This window comes from Cynoglossus semilaevis, chromosome 18 (assembly GCF_000523025.1).
Source record: "Cynoglossus semilaevis isolate Cse_v1.0 chromosome 18, Cse_v1.0, whole genome shotgun sequence".
NCBI lineage: Eukaryota > Metazoa > Chordata > Actinopteri > Pleuronectiformes > Cynoglossidae > Cynoglossus > Cynoglossus semilaevis.
Genome location: NC_024324.1, coordinates 11,862,798 through 11,877,690, shown reverse-complemented (window position 1 = coordinate 11,877,690; position 14,893 = coordinate 11,862,798). Strand labels below are relative to the sequence as shown.

The 14,893-nt window shown below is 40.1% G+C and overlaps 1 non-coding gene across 3 annotated transcripts in view; it reads left to right on the top strand.

The window, feature by feature from the left end:
• LOC103394502 (uncharacterized) overlaps window positions 1–13,726 on the top strand; it is a 42,661-nt gene extending 28,935 nt beyond the window's left edge. For all 3 annotated transcript variants that reach the window (XR_003052757.1, XR_003052758.1, XR_003052756.1), the window contains 2 exons: window positions 1,353–1,430; window positions 13,571–13,726. This is a non-coding gene — a transcript (uncharacterized LOC103394502). The remainder of the gene's footprint in view (window positions 1–1,352; window positions 1,431–13,570) is intronic.
• Window positions 13,727–14,893: the final 1,167 nt, after the last annotated feature.

Below are 14,893 nucleotides of genomic sequence, written 5' to 3'. Positions count from 1 at the left end.
ATAATATTGATATTAGCATAATTATGTTATATTGGTAAGCATCGCTATTGGTTTTATTTCCGATAATGAAAACGTGATAACGCAATGTCTTGGTTTCCCAAGATAATTTTGAGATAAAGTTTTGAAGTTGAAGTGAAAGTAAAGTACTGTCATTGTGACACAGTGCACAACACTGCACACAATAAAAAGTGTCCTCTGCCTTTAACCCAAACGGCTGCATATATCGGTATTGATTGATATCCGAAACGGAAAATAAGTGTTCGGACGATATCGGCATATTGGACCCCGCGAAAAGTTAATATCGGACATCGCTAATTGCAAAACTACATGCATTTGTAGAACATTTGGATGAAAAATGGCAGGTAGATACAGAATAAAATGCCATCAAACCATCCTCATCATTTGACAACAACTTGACGGAATGTCTTGTGTCCATCTTGAAGTATTTCACGTCTTGCTGCAGTTTAGCAGCAAGGAATTCAGTCCCCTCGCTCCCGACTCTTAAGAACAAATACGAAAATAAAAACCAAAAGGGCTGAGAGAACAGACCTCAACATCAGACATCGGTTTCTCCAGGAGATCCAGGAGTAATGCAGATCTCCGTGCCCCCTGAGAAACAAGTCAATCGATGTATGGCCCCCAGGTCGTTACTGCTGTAGATAAAATGTCGACTGCCAACTTTACCGAAACCCAAAGGTAACTGTAGCTCATTCGGTGTCAAGATTTAAGGTCAGTTCTCTCCAGAACACGCACGAACATACACGCTGACGCAAAATTCTAAGGTAGGGATATAAAAAGGCAACAAATATATACAGCTAATCCCACAGCCCAACGGTTCGTCAATCCATCGCAGGGCCACATATAGAGATTGTGGCGGTTTCCGAAATCATTCCATATTTACGGAATTACATATGGAGAATTTTATAGTTGACTTGTCGATTTTGGACACTACTTACTACTAATGCGTTAATTGGACGCTGCTCCTTTCTCCGCCATGTCGTCGCGACTGCAGTGCATGATGGGATATACGTATTGCTTGGGTAGTGACCATCGCATGTACGCTAGATTTCGTGGTGTATTGCGGGATACATTGAGTGCACTTTATAGTGGACATATTCTACTCACTTAACATTCGGACATCTCTACAAAATGGTGTGCCCCCATGTAAGATCTAGGGGGGCGTTTTCCGTCACAGCCTGTCACGGCTGTCTCTTCCTGGGTAATCTGTTGATCACACTCAATGTCTTGGTCTCACTTGTAATGAAACTGGTGCCTCATATTTATATCTATCCCTGTCCTTCACTCTGTCACGATCAACCTAATCATCCAACGTGCTTGTTTTTGGGCCGTAGGGTGAAACTGGAGTACCCGGAGAAAAACCGCAGCATTCCTACATTGGCCACCGTGTGACGCCAGGTTCATCTACTGAGGTACTAAATCTTATTTGCATTTCAAATCTCTAAAAGTTATTTTAGGAGTGACTTTAAGAGAAAAAAAAAGAACACGTCTCGTTGTCCTTGTCTTGAAATAAAACGTTCCGATATAACGAAATTAAATAAAGTCCAAGGACAAACGTTTGTCTTTTTAGAGTAAAAGGTACAGCGGGTAATGAGGGGGTTTTTTAAGAAGGGGTTTTTACTGCCAAATTTGCAGAGGCAAATGTCTCTGGCCTAAGCATTAAAGACATATTTTTGGACACAGTGAGGACTGATGGAAAAATTATAATCACAATTTGTCTTTTTGTCAATAATGGAATCACAATTATTAAAAAAAACAATTACTCATTGACTATGAAGACACATTGCATTCATGGCATATGATGTTTTCCTTCCAACATTCAAATATAATAACAAGTAAAATCAGAGGTTGGAAAATAAATCAATTATTAAATAAAAAAAAAAAATACAACGTATGTAAATGAAAATGATACAGTACAACACAATAACAACCCATAATAAAAAACAAATCATTCAAACTAGAAATGTAATAGCATTTATCATGCCTCAAAATATCAAGAAAAAATTGGAAAAAAAGTTATTTAGACCAAAATATATTTGCCCACCGTATTAACCTAGACACCATCTAGCGCATTAAATATATATTCTGATACTCAATATACAATATACAAACTCAATCCAAGAACAGGAAATGCTGGTAGCACTGCTGTTGTACTATTGAATATGTCTTTTCTGTTTCCGTATTAGTTGGTTGTAAATCACTTGGTGTTTGAATTTTTTAAACATTTCTTTTTTGCTGATTCAACCCTGCTGCTCCTCTCCGTCTGTTATCTACTCGTGCTGCTCTCCTCCTTCTGTCTGTCTTTACACATGCTGACGTAAAAAAAAAAAAAAAACCTACGCCACATTCGCTTCTACTGTCGTGTTACAGTCGGTAGGTTTCAAAACAAACTTGCGGCGGCTCTCCTTGGTCATACCTTACTGTTACATATACTATGAAAATGCACAAAATTGGCTTCAAAACTGGTAACACGTTCTCTGATTCGCTGGTTGCTGGTCAGTGTCAGTCATGCCACAAACTTTGTATTTTGGACGACTACTGCATGATAGGGCCTACAACATTTTCATCTCACCGATACCACTTCTGCAACTTGGAGATTTTCTCCTCTAATCTCGAATTTGTGAGCATCATCGGACCAGTTCCGGATTGAGTCTTATGTACCTTCGCTGGTTGCTGGTCAGTGTCAGTCATGCCACAAACTTTGTATTTTGGACGACTACTGCATGATAGGGCCTACAACATTTTCATCTCACCGATACCACTTCTCCAACTTGGAGATTTTCTCCTCTAATCCCGAATTTGTGAGCATCATCGGACCAGTACCGGATTGAGCCTTATGTACTGTATTTTCCGGGCTATAAGTCACTCTGGAGTATAAGTCGCACCACCCAAAAAATGCATAATGAAAAAGATAAAACATATATAAGTTTCTCCGGAGTATAAGTCACACCAGTGCCCTCTAGCGGCTGTCAGTGTGAAAATAACAAACATGTACATTTTCAGTAGTACATGTGTAGCAGATACTGGTACACGAGCCTAGAGTGCCCTCTAGCGGCTGTAAGTGTGAAAATTACGAACATGTGAATTTCCAGTAGTACATGAGTAGCAGATACTAGTACACAAGACTAGAGTGCCCTCTAGTGGCTAGCAGTGTGTAAACAACAAACATGAAATTGTATATTTTAATATATAAGTCGCACCTGATTATAAGTCACAAATCCAGCGAAAGGATGAAGAAAAGTCCGACTTATAGTCCGGAAAGTACGATAATTCAAATGAGGCAATATAAATATATCGGTGGTTGTCAGACGTGGACCTGTACAAGGGCTTGGGGTCCACCTCAGTTTGGCTTGTAGTCTGTTGTTAAAGCACATATCAAATGCTCTTTAGCTTTACCTTTGACTCATCTGGCTGTTTGTCTGTTTTTCTTGTTCATGTTTTGGCTTTGGGACTCACAGGATGCGTAGTGTTGCTATTCACGTTGTCATTTTGTCCTGCTGTGAAGGTGACAGTGTAATTGCAGTTATGTGAAAAAGAGTGGGCGAACTTTGAGGGGTTTTTCTTCCTGTTCTATGTCAAGGCATGGATTTGGTCTTGCTGCTCCTCTGCACCACTCCGTGCTGAAATGAAGACAGCTGGGAGAAGATGCTGTGAGAACCCTCCTGTGTGTAGTCTGTGTCCCAGCATGCTTTGCTGCTAGAAATATTCCCTTATCTCTATATCAGGAGTGTTTAGCGCAGCTAAAGTCTGTCAAGAAGCAGCCTAAAAAGCCGACTATGCAGATGAACGTAATTTACAAAATATACAGCACACTTGGAAATGGTGAAAGTTGACCCTCATAAATAGGACAAAAAAAGCCGCCCCAATTGGATACACTTTACTCATTAATAGCCCAAACCTTAGCTAACCTTTATTTTCACATGAAAAACCAAACCTTAGCTAACCTTTATTTTCACGTGAAAAAACACTTCATTTCCGATTCCGATATATCAACCAATACAATACATACAGCCTTTTTTCACCAAAACTATTTTTAGGTCACGTCACATATCTAAACACATGAACTACTCTTATTGTGATGCCCAACTAAAGGCATTCCACAAATTAGCGATGTCTGTACAAAATACATTTTTTTAAGCAAGTAATTCCAGCATATCTGACGAAACCAACGCATTGCGTTATCAGGTTTTCATCATCAGAGGTAAAAGTGATAATAATTATTTTATAGGATATGTTTCTGTAGTCTGAAGTCTGCAGCAAGGACATTGTTTTGAAATCCTCTGGGGGACTGTTGATCTGTGGAAAAACCGCCGCCTTCCTCTAATTTCTGTGAAGTCAAAACATGCTGATGTTTCAGGCTGGGATGAACCAATATTCCTTTGAGAGCCATATCATTCCCGTGCAGCCTCTTCACCTGTTTCCATCCTTTTAAGTTTGAATCTGACCTTTGCATAAATTTCCAACCTGCGCAACCATAGCACCTGTGGGAATTGAGCAATTACCACTATAATGACAATGGGTGAGGGGTCGGCTTTCTCGCGCGGCTCGTCAATACTGGAAAGACGCTGCGTCTACACTGCGTTGTGTTGCACGTATCGTTGTAAATATGCATTCAACATAGAATGTCCGTGCTACCATCTAGTAATCCTTTACCACATAGAGATTCCGTGGCCAATCCTGGCTGCCATTGGGAAAACTCAGGGTCCATTTTTTTATCTACCAAAAAAAAAATAGAGACGTGGTCAATATAGAGTTCCTAATTATGATACAATACCAGGGAAAAGCCACGAACAGTCGTGTAACCTCTGATCTCTAATCAGACTGGTCCACCGACAGAAAATAGAAGCAGGATTATCTGTCACGGCGTGACCTTTTGTGAGACGCAGTGTTAGCCTCAACATGCTCTTTGATATTTCGTGTGTCTCCGGTGACGTCGGAATTTTCACGTAAGAACACTGGTGGAGTCGATGTTCACAGGTTGACGAAATAAACGTGCGTTAAAGGCATTTTTATTAGGTTAGCGCTGTACATAGAAGTCTCCCCTACAGTCATAACAACCCTCACAAAAAGAAACAACCTAGTTAGTAAAACAAAATATGGATTTTTTCCCAGATGGTCACAGGTTCGAATCCCAGGCTGTGGTATATTAAGCAAGCACTAAAATGGACTTGTTTTCTAAGCATTTATTGCAGTAATTAAACAGATTCTAAAATGGACTTGTTTTCTAAGCATTTTTTGCAGTAATTGAACCGATTTGTACATGGACATGGACCAATAAAACTAGTTATTTTCTTGTGTTAAGCAATGTTTCTCGTGAAAAAAGTCTACAGTATTAAGCTAGGTCCACTTCCTGGACCTAGCTTTTTGTATTTTCTGTATTTAAAGACACATTTAGTACCATATTTTCCAGACTATAAGTCGCTACGGATCCTGGAGCAATAGCGCCGATTTGACTTTAAAACGCATTCGGAGTATTGGAGGAAGGGGGTGGGGGGGTGTTCTGAGCTCCGAGCTCTTTTTATGCGGAACCCAGATTGGAAATGTTTGAGAACTCCGCCTCTGTTTCTCCGTAGGAACAAGGAGGGTGAGCCTGCGCGGTGAACCCCGCCTCCCTGTAACCTTTTACCCGAGTCACTCTAGCTCAACATCACCAAATAACAACAAAGACGGCTGCCAGGGTACAAGCAACCATGCTAGAGAGGCTAGTTCGGCTACTTGGTGTAACACAGCAAATTATTCCACTCTGCTGGAATAATAGAAGGCGCTGTTTTCACGGTTTTCTGAACATCTTCCGATGTTCGTACGTTAAAGCGGATGTAATACAGCGCCACATATGTATATGTACCGTATTTTCCGGACTATAAGTCGCACTTTTTTTCATCCTTTGACTAGGTTTGCGACTTATACTCAGGTGCGACTTGCATATTAAAATATATAATTTAACATGTTTGTTATTTTTACACTGACAGCCGCTAGAGGGCACTCTAGGCTTGTGTACCAGTATCTGCGACTCCTGTACCACTGAAAATGTACATGTTCGTTATTATCACACTGACGGCCGCTAGAGGGCGCTCTAGGCTGGCTGGGGCGACTTATACTCCGGAGCGACTTATAGTCCGGAAAATACGGTACTACGGGTTATTGATTCTCACGCCCTGGTTCCGTGTGCCTGGGACAAGATCGCTCCTCATCCAGAGGATCTTTAATCGTATCGCAGCTATGTTGTTCATAAAAAATGTTTTCCCCCTGCCGGGACAAGCTTTGCTCTCCTTGTCCTTGTCTGTCACAGAAACCATTCGAAGTCCAATAAATAAACATGAACGTATCATGCATGGGACTTGGACCCAGTCTTGATTAAAAGATGGCGGGACTGTCATGCTTTCATTCACTTTAATTTTTCAATCAATCCAGTCACAGTGATTGTCGTGAGGAAGCAGATGCTGATGACTGACACGCTGCCTGTCAGCTTGACTGAAAGCCATCGGCAGTGCGTTAATCATTTGATCTGCGGTGACAGCGAGTGGGCTTCACCGGTGCCTGCAGACGACCGGCGCCTCTGCCTTCGACACCCGGATTCAGATTCAAATGAACACGACTGAACGCGAACTGAAAGAAAAGTCATTACTTTACTGAGGATAATCAGGTCCTTCAGAGCTCATACACGGAATAATGCCTCGGATGGCATGTCTAGGCACTGCCTCACAATTTACCTCACGCCTGTAACCGACGGCGTACATGGACATGTGCTCTTTTCATTACCCGCGTAAGATCTTTATTCAGACGGTAGTATGTTTCGGATTAGCGATCGCGTATTACTGCGACTAATTGACTTTTCATCCCGCAGCGGAGGAACACTTAGTGCCAGTTATTCAGGCTGCGTTACTTCCACTTTACTCACTTCCATTTTTCAAGCTGGAAACAGATCAGAGAGCTGCCGTGTCCCTTTGACATAATTAGTCTCCGTGGGTTTTCTGGCACCTCAAAAACCAGGCTCCGTGATGGGCTTAGCTCCAACAGAGGCCTGGCCTTTGACTCCACAGCGGACTGCATTAGCTGCTTCAATTAGTCCCAAATGGTCTGACGAACCATCTAATCGGGCACTGACTAACGTGGGTTTTTGTACGAAGCACTATTTTCATTTCATATCAGAAACCATTACGTTTGGACCCAGTGAAACTATATTTACGTAGTTTTATTGGAAATTATTATATATGATATCGTACGTTTTGCTACAGCATTCTAAATATAGCACGTTTTTTTTTTGATTTTTAGACTTTTGGAAAAAGGCATTCATATGTTATGTATTTTATATTTTTTTTATATTTATATATTTTTTAATATCTTGTCCACATTATACAGACCCCATTTACCGAAATGTTGGAACACATTCCTCATATTTCCTCTAGCTACTCTGGTTTTGACCCCTGTCCAAAAACATGCAGATTTGGTTTATTTGGACACTCTAAATCAGGGGTTCCCAACCCCTGGTCTGGGGACCGGTGCCGGTCAAATACAGTTATATATGTATTATATATGTATCATATTATATATATGTTTATCATATAATCATATATATACACACATACAATTATATAGTAATATAAAATAATATAATAAAATGAATGTGAACGTTTAAGCAAAATTAACAAAATTGTACAAAACCGTACTAGACAATAAACTTACAATATGTTATTTTATTAACTATCGTTACTTTTTTCCTCATTTTTCATATGTTACGCTCCTTTATTTAATCTCATTAGTCTTGATGTTGTTAGTATAACAGTTAATATAGATCTTTCATTATTTTTATTTGTTTAAAAGTTTAACAAAAACTGAACTAAAATGTCAAAGATTTTTCAAAGACTTTTTCTGTAACTATTTCCAAAGTCCTCACCCAAAAACGACTGACTTCAACACTGAGGTGTTCGTACTGCTAATACTGCGACAGCGTCCCATGGTGTTTGTGCGTTCGCCACGAGTTGCGAAATGCTCTGTTGTCATTCTCGGCTCTGAGCAGAGGTGCGATCGAGTCAGAGAGGCGTGATTCACAATAGAAGGGTTTGAGTTCTTTGACGCTTGAAAGTAGTGTGATGTGGTCTCTGTGTGTGTGTGTGTGTGTGTTTGTTTAGGTGTAAATTAAACGTGTAGGACGTACGTCTGGGCTCTATACGGCAGCGCTTTGGACCAGGTGTTTAAGCTGGCGGAAACATGTCAGATGAAATGTCACACGTTTTGACCGACGCCTCCTTCAGATGTATCTTGTGCTCTGCTCTACCAGCCAATCCCTGTCCAACTTGGAAACACAAATGCCAACAGACTTGTTTTCTCCATTAAATGTATACAACAAAAACACAAGACAGTTTTCTTACATTTAGGACTAGGACTAATCTTTGATATTTGACTGATATTGACTCATTCAAATTTGAATTTCAAGTTTCAATTTCAAATTTCAATAAACTTATTATATATTTATTTTCCAGAAAAACTTCACTATTTCAGTGGTGCCCAAACTTTATCGGCTGGGGTTTCACAACACCCCATCCTCCAAAAAAAAAAAAAAAACAGGACACACATATTTTGTCTTTAGACTCTAGACTCTAGACTTTTTAGGACACACATATTTTGTCTTTAGACTCATTTACTTCACACATTTTGAATGGAACTATTTTTACCTCATACTTGTCCATTTTTTTGCCAGTCTTTCCAACTCCAGTTGACAGGCGTGAGATTTTGTGTGGGTGGAGGGACGCGGGGCTGCTACTGATCAAAACAGGCGACGGCAAAAATGAGAGTGAGAAGACAGCCGCTAGAGGGCACTCTAGGCTTGTGTACCAGTATCTGCGACTCCTGTAGCACTGGGAATTTACATCTTCGTTATTATCACTTTAAGTATAATTTTCATCATCATTTTTTTAAAATTTTCTTTTATCATTATTTTATTATTTATAATACTGACATAAGATACTAATCCAATTTTTATTCACAGTATGTGTAGCATAAGTATAATTACAATGTAGACAAAATCGCTGGAGTAGTGCAGAGAAAACAAGAAAAAACATAAAGGCAAAATGCTATGATGCTTTTATCATTTTATACGCCATCTATTGGGGAAATGTGGACATTGCAGGGAAAAGGCAGAAGTATAATCACAATACAAACCAATTATTTGGACAAGTTTGGTGGACCGGATTACAAAGCTGAACGGGCTGCATCTGGCCCCCGGGCCTTAGTTTGCCCATGCCTAGTCTATGGTATATAACATAGACATTTCCATTTTTAAAAAAGTAAGGCAATTTGGATTTTTTTTTTAGCTCAAACAAAACATCTTGGCAATTTGGATCGAAGGAAAAAAAAAAAGCAAAATAAATAAATAAATAAGAAAATAAGATACCAGGCTCGTGTCAATGTATCTGTTCTGCTATTTCAGTCCACACTGAGTCTGACCCAGGTGCGTGACTGATATGTTTTGCTCAGAGAAGTGTCAAAATGATAAGAACATTGGTTTGAGAAACAGTCTGTTTTTTCCACTGACGATCTGTCCTAAAAGGGATTTCAGACCTTAAAGGCATTAGGCATCACGTCTGAGACCAAAGATCTGACAGACAACGATACTTCTGCGGCGCGATGCTGAAGCCGTTCTCACGAACAGTTTTATTTTCTGAGCTGAGCCTTAAGGGAAAAGCGCGAGTGTGCTACTCAGGAACTGTCTGGAACCGGTGCGTAATTCTAACGCTTTCACGGCGTAGAAACAACGACCAGGCACTCACTTTCACGGCGTAGAAACAACGACCAGGGAGAATGATAAACAAGCCTCCAGCCACTAGGTGGCAGCAACTCGTACAGTGCTTTTTAAATATACATGTTCATCAAATTTGCGGGGGTGAGGGATGGGGCCTTGGGGGGGAGCGTGAAAACATTTCTGTCCCCAAGGGGGGGCATGACAAAAAATAATTGAGAACCACTGCTGTAGGTGGAGACGACTAAAGGTGTTAATACTGGCTCAATTTTCAATTTCAGGAAAATTGACCTAAACAAATCGGGAACACAACAGATCAGGGAGCACGAAGCCCTAGGGAATAAAATGCTTGAGCAGAGGTTTACAGTCTATAAATTCATAAAAAAGTCAACTTGATGGTTAACAGTTTTGTCGTGTTGGGGGGAAAGGAAAAAAAAACAAACCAAATGAAATAAACCGGTTCAAGGCGACCGAGGACTGTGGGCTGATAGCACACGAACACACCACAGCTGTTGAGCACAGTTAATTTTTATTGTTTGCGAAACACGTAAGCGGTGAGTCACTTTGCAACCATACGGGGCCCTGTGATTCTTTGAGTCGAGTTAGACTGGCAGTGAACTAAATCACTGCAGGTCGGCACTCTTTTTGTGGTGCGAAAGTGTCAGATGATCCCTACTGTCACACTTTCACCACACACGCAAATAAATCAATGATGCACAATAGCGCGTTGCTTTGAAGGCTGTCACGCATTAGTCAGTGCGCTTAGTTCGAACACGTTCGTATCTCTCTGCAGCAGCAAGCGTTTGTACTCCAAAAACTCTTGTTTCACACCAGTGACACGCAAGTGTCGGCCAACAGCGACTCACTTATCTGCATGCCTTGACTGCTGATCTGGTCCTTTATAGATAACCTGGTAGTTCGTTAGTCAGTATCGTTCTGTGTGACTTCTGTCATTTTCACAGTCAGTAAAACACTTTATATATTTAAAGGTAGGAAATAGTGATCGATATGATACCTATTATTTTTTTTATTTTTTTTCGACACCGATATGAATGTTTTGTGTTATCTGTTTTGTTTGTTTTTTTTACCCAACATAACACATGCATACTGGCAATTTGACAACTTAAATATGTATTTTTTCTGTAACATATTGGTCATAAAAAAATCACATTACCATATTTTCTGGACTATAAGTCACACTTTTTTCATCCTTTGGTTGGGTTTGCAACTTATACTCAGCTGTCACTTACATATTAATATATAGTTTGTCATATTTATATTAATTAATATACACAATTTTACACGTTTGTTATTTTCACACCGACAGCCGCTAGAGGGCACTCTAGGCTTGTGTACCAGTATCTGCGACTCATGTACCACCGAAAATTGACACGTTTGTTATTTTCACACTGACCGACGTTAAACTTGTTCTTTTTCGTACCCAAACACGAGAAGGCTGGCAACTTCTTACGGGAACAGAAAAACGTGAGGCACCCTGACTGTCTGATCCCCCGCCTCTGGTCCTACACCACCGTGCGGCTCACCGTGTGTCCATCATTGCTGTCAACAAGACCTCTGTTCCACCGTATTGATTTGTATAGATTAGCAGATTAAAACTCTTGGAATGACTCCTCCATGTGTATTCAGCTCACATGATGCTGCAAATGAAGCTGTTGTCAGCTTATCGATCGTGTTTCTCTCACGCTGCTCACCTTCCCAGATAAAACCCAGATCTACGGTGGAGGACGACCGAGGGGGGGGGAATTGACCAGTAGACACACTCTGCATTTCCCTGTGGAAACATTTTTCTTTTTGGTCTAATTTCTCAAATGCTCAGTGAGCCAATAAGACCTGTTGTTGTGTATATTGACCTGCCTGTTCGTATTACATTTAATTTAGCATTGCACTTTTAGGATACGGTTGGTCTCACAATACCACGCATGACTGAGGGTGTTTCATGCCTGTCCGGACGATAGACAGTATATAATAGATGGTTTCCCCAGTGCGAGGTGTTTAAGCTGTGATTTACTACGCAACGTGTAGGGTTCGTGTCAGGCATCACGATGGTTGAGGAGGAAAGGAATTATTGATGCAAGTCGAGGACCACCTGTCCTACCCGTATTCCTTTCCTACCACGTAATGCAATTTTTTCCTAAGTCAACTTACATACTGTACATCGCTAACACAGTGTTAACATCATAATCTAGGACATAAAAAACATCAGAGTCTGACCTACACCTGGAAGCCATAATAAAGGGTAAAAAGTCCCTAACACAATATTTTGTATATTTTTGTTTTCTGTACAAACCACTGTATGAGTTGCTGCCACCTAGTGACTGGAGGCTTGTCATCATTCAAGCATTACAGCAGTGGTACACTTATGTCCGGCGTGCCAAATGTACAACATCTGAGGTCTTTGGTGAACCCCTAAAAATGCTAAGATACTGCACATATGTTGGACCACTTTGAGGTAACTAAAAAAAAAAATATCCAAACCATATAAAAAACAAAATAAAGTTGATTTAATCTCAGGTTCTATTTTCTTTCGATTTCCTTTTAACCATTAACGGTTGTTTTTTTTGTGTGTTTTTTTTTTTTTTTACATTTTTTATACCCTCATTTTAACTGTCTTCGGTTGGATCTCCATATGTTTTCTACTTGAAAAACTTTGATTGATTCCTAAACATACCCGATGCAGTAAGGTATATCAATAAATCTTGGTGTTTTTCTCAGCGTACTGAACACACATTCGCTGTTTTTAAAGAACATTGAATTTACATAAAACCTTGAGAGTGACAAAAACAAGGTGTTATCAAAACAAACTTGAAATAAAAAAAAAAAATGATATACAAGTTTATGATATCATCACAAAGGGCAGTCAACTGAGGCAAATGCTATAGATAAAAAATATTGCATAGCAGTACATTAAAAAAGATGCATATTTTTTCTTACAGCAATTATATCAGATGAGTCACCAGTTTTGCCAATTCACTGTCTATTTGTGTCTCCACCACGTCCCGTAAATTCTCCATCATTCTCGGCTAGTCGGAATTCTCAGCCGTTTGGAATGCAATTAACAATGACCTCATCGTCTGCCGATCAGACGGCGGCACATCACGCGCTTTAACGCGGAATCGTATCATTTTTACGACAGAAATTAGATATACTTGGACAAAACGTACCGTCAAAAATACATGTCAAACTCAAGGCCCGTGGACAGAATCTGGCCCGCCACTTCGTTTTATGTGGCCCACCATACTAATGTTTACTGGATTGGTTAAATACAGTGGTCAAATTCCGCATGCGTATAATATACATGCGTGGCAAATTCTTTTTTTTTTTTTTTTTTTTTTTTGTGTTTTTGAGTAAGAAGTTGTTGCAGTCTGTTCAAATTCGATATTTCGTGCTGAGAGCAATCTCAGCACTCGACTTGAATAACCGTTAATCCTGATTGGCTCCCAACATAGACTGGAATTTCGGCCCGTCAAACGATTCCAGTTTGACACCCCCCCGGGCCGACAGGTTATTTGAGGCTATTGTCTCAAAGAACAGACAGGAATTCTTTTTGAACAAAACAGACACAGAACAGGCTGCGACGAGTCCACAGGAAGCTTACTCTAAAGCAGCAGTAGTTTTATTACAGTAGGAGCACATGATCGTCACTGGCGCAAACCTATGGTGTATGAGTGATTACTGCTCATTTGTTCACAAATCAACGTGACGCCCAAAGACTGTTGGAGGGAAATGGCATATTAACAACTCTGACTTTCATAATTGTTGTTTTTTTCTCTCTCTCTCTCTCTCTCTCTCCCTCAGTTCCCAGCCTTTGTATTTGAGCTTCAACTTCCCATGGATATATAATAAAAGCTCCCATCCCAACAATGGCAGCATCACCAGAGGCAAAGGCAGCATGACTGACGTAAGCGTTGACACAAAAGACACATCTCAGTGCTTTTCACAACCGAAAACTTTTTATTGAAAAGACACATCTCAGTGCTTTTCACAAACCGAAAACTTTTTATTGTTTGGGAAAAAAAGAAAAAAAGAAGAAGAAGTGACAGGCAAACTCATTAGAGTCAATTTAATGCAACTGCGGGGGTAGCAGAGAGCCACCTTGTTTTACCGTCACAGTAAAAGAGACAAGCTCCGGAACACTGAGCACTTTAATATAATCAAATATTTATATAAGTGACGTGAAGGACTCCGTTGGCCGACCAAATACCAGGAGAATTCCGATTCGGTTTCACTTGCCGTCCTCCTGGATGTCAAACTGTCTGTTGGGTTTGGTGGATTCTAGCATGAGTTCGTACAGTTGACCCATTTGTTCTTCCTGGAAGTCGGTGAGCTTCCTGTCCGTCAGGTTGGCTCCGAATTTGACGGACGCCGCTGCCGACTCCAGTACCTGGGTCTGTAGGGTGTCTTTGTACATCTGTTGTGATTGGTTGGTGGTTGCGGACACAGAAGGAAAGAGCAGAAGAAAGGTCTCATTAGATATAAAACGAAAGGTTTTTATACCAGGTTATTTTTTTTAATCAATTTTACATAAAATATGTACAGTATTCTGAATTCTGGTGAAATTCAAATTATGTTGTCCCATAGGAATGAAATTCCAATATAGGTCGAGGACCTGTATTCAATTGTAATGTATATACCGCTTATTCTGGAGACCTACAACTAGTACAGTCATGGGCAAACTAAGGCCCGGGGGCCAGATGTGGCCCGTTCATATTTTTATTCCGGCCCGCCAAACTTTTCCCAATTATATAATTTATTTATATTATCATTATACTTCTGCCTTTTCCATGCAATACCCATGTTTCCCCAATAGATGGTGTAGAAAATGATTTTAACCTTTATGCATGACTTTTACATGTCATTTATCTTAGTATATTAGAATTAACGAAAAAGGTTGTTTTACACCTAAATGTCTTAAAAGTCAATTTCAATAAATAACAATAATATAATAAATATCCTCATCAATCCTCAAACTTCGACTCTTACTCAGGGTCAGTTAACGGACTTTTTCTATAAAGTCTGGTCTTTCATGGTTGTGGTTTGTGAAGCAGTTAAGCAGAATGTTTATCGATTTCTATTCTGTATGCCAACAACCCAATCCAGGGATACAGCACTCCCTGTAGT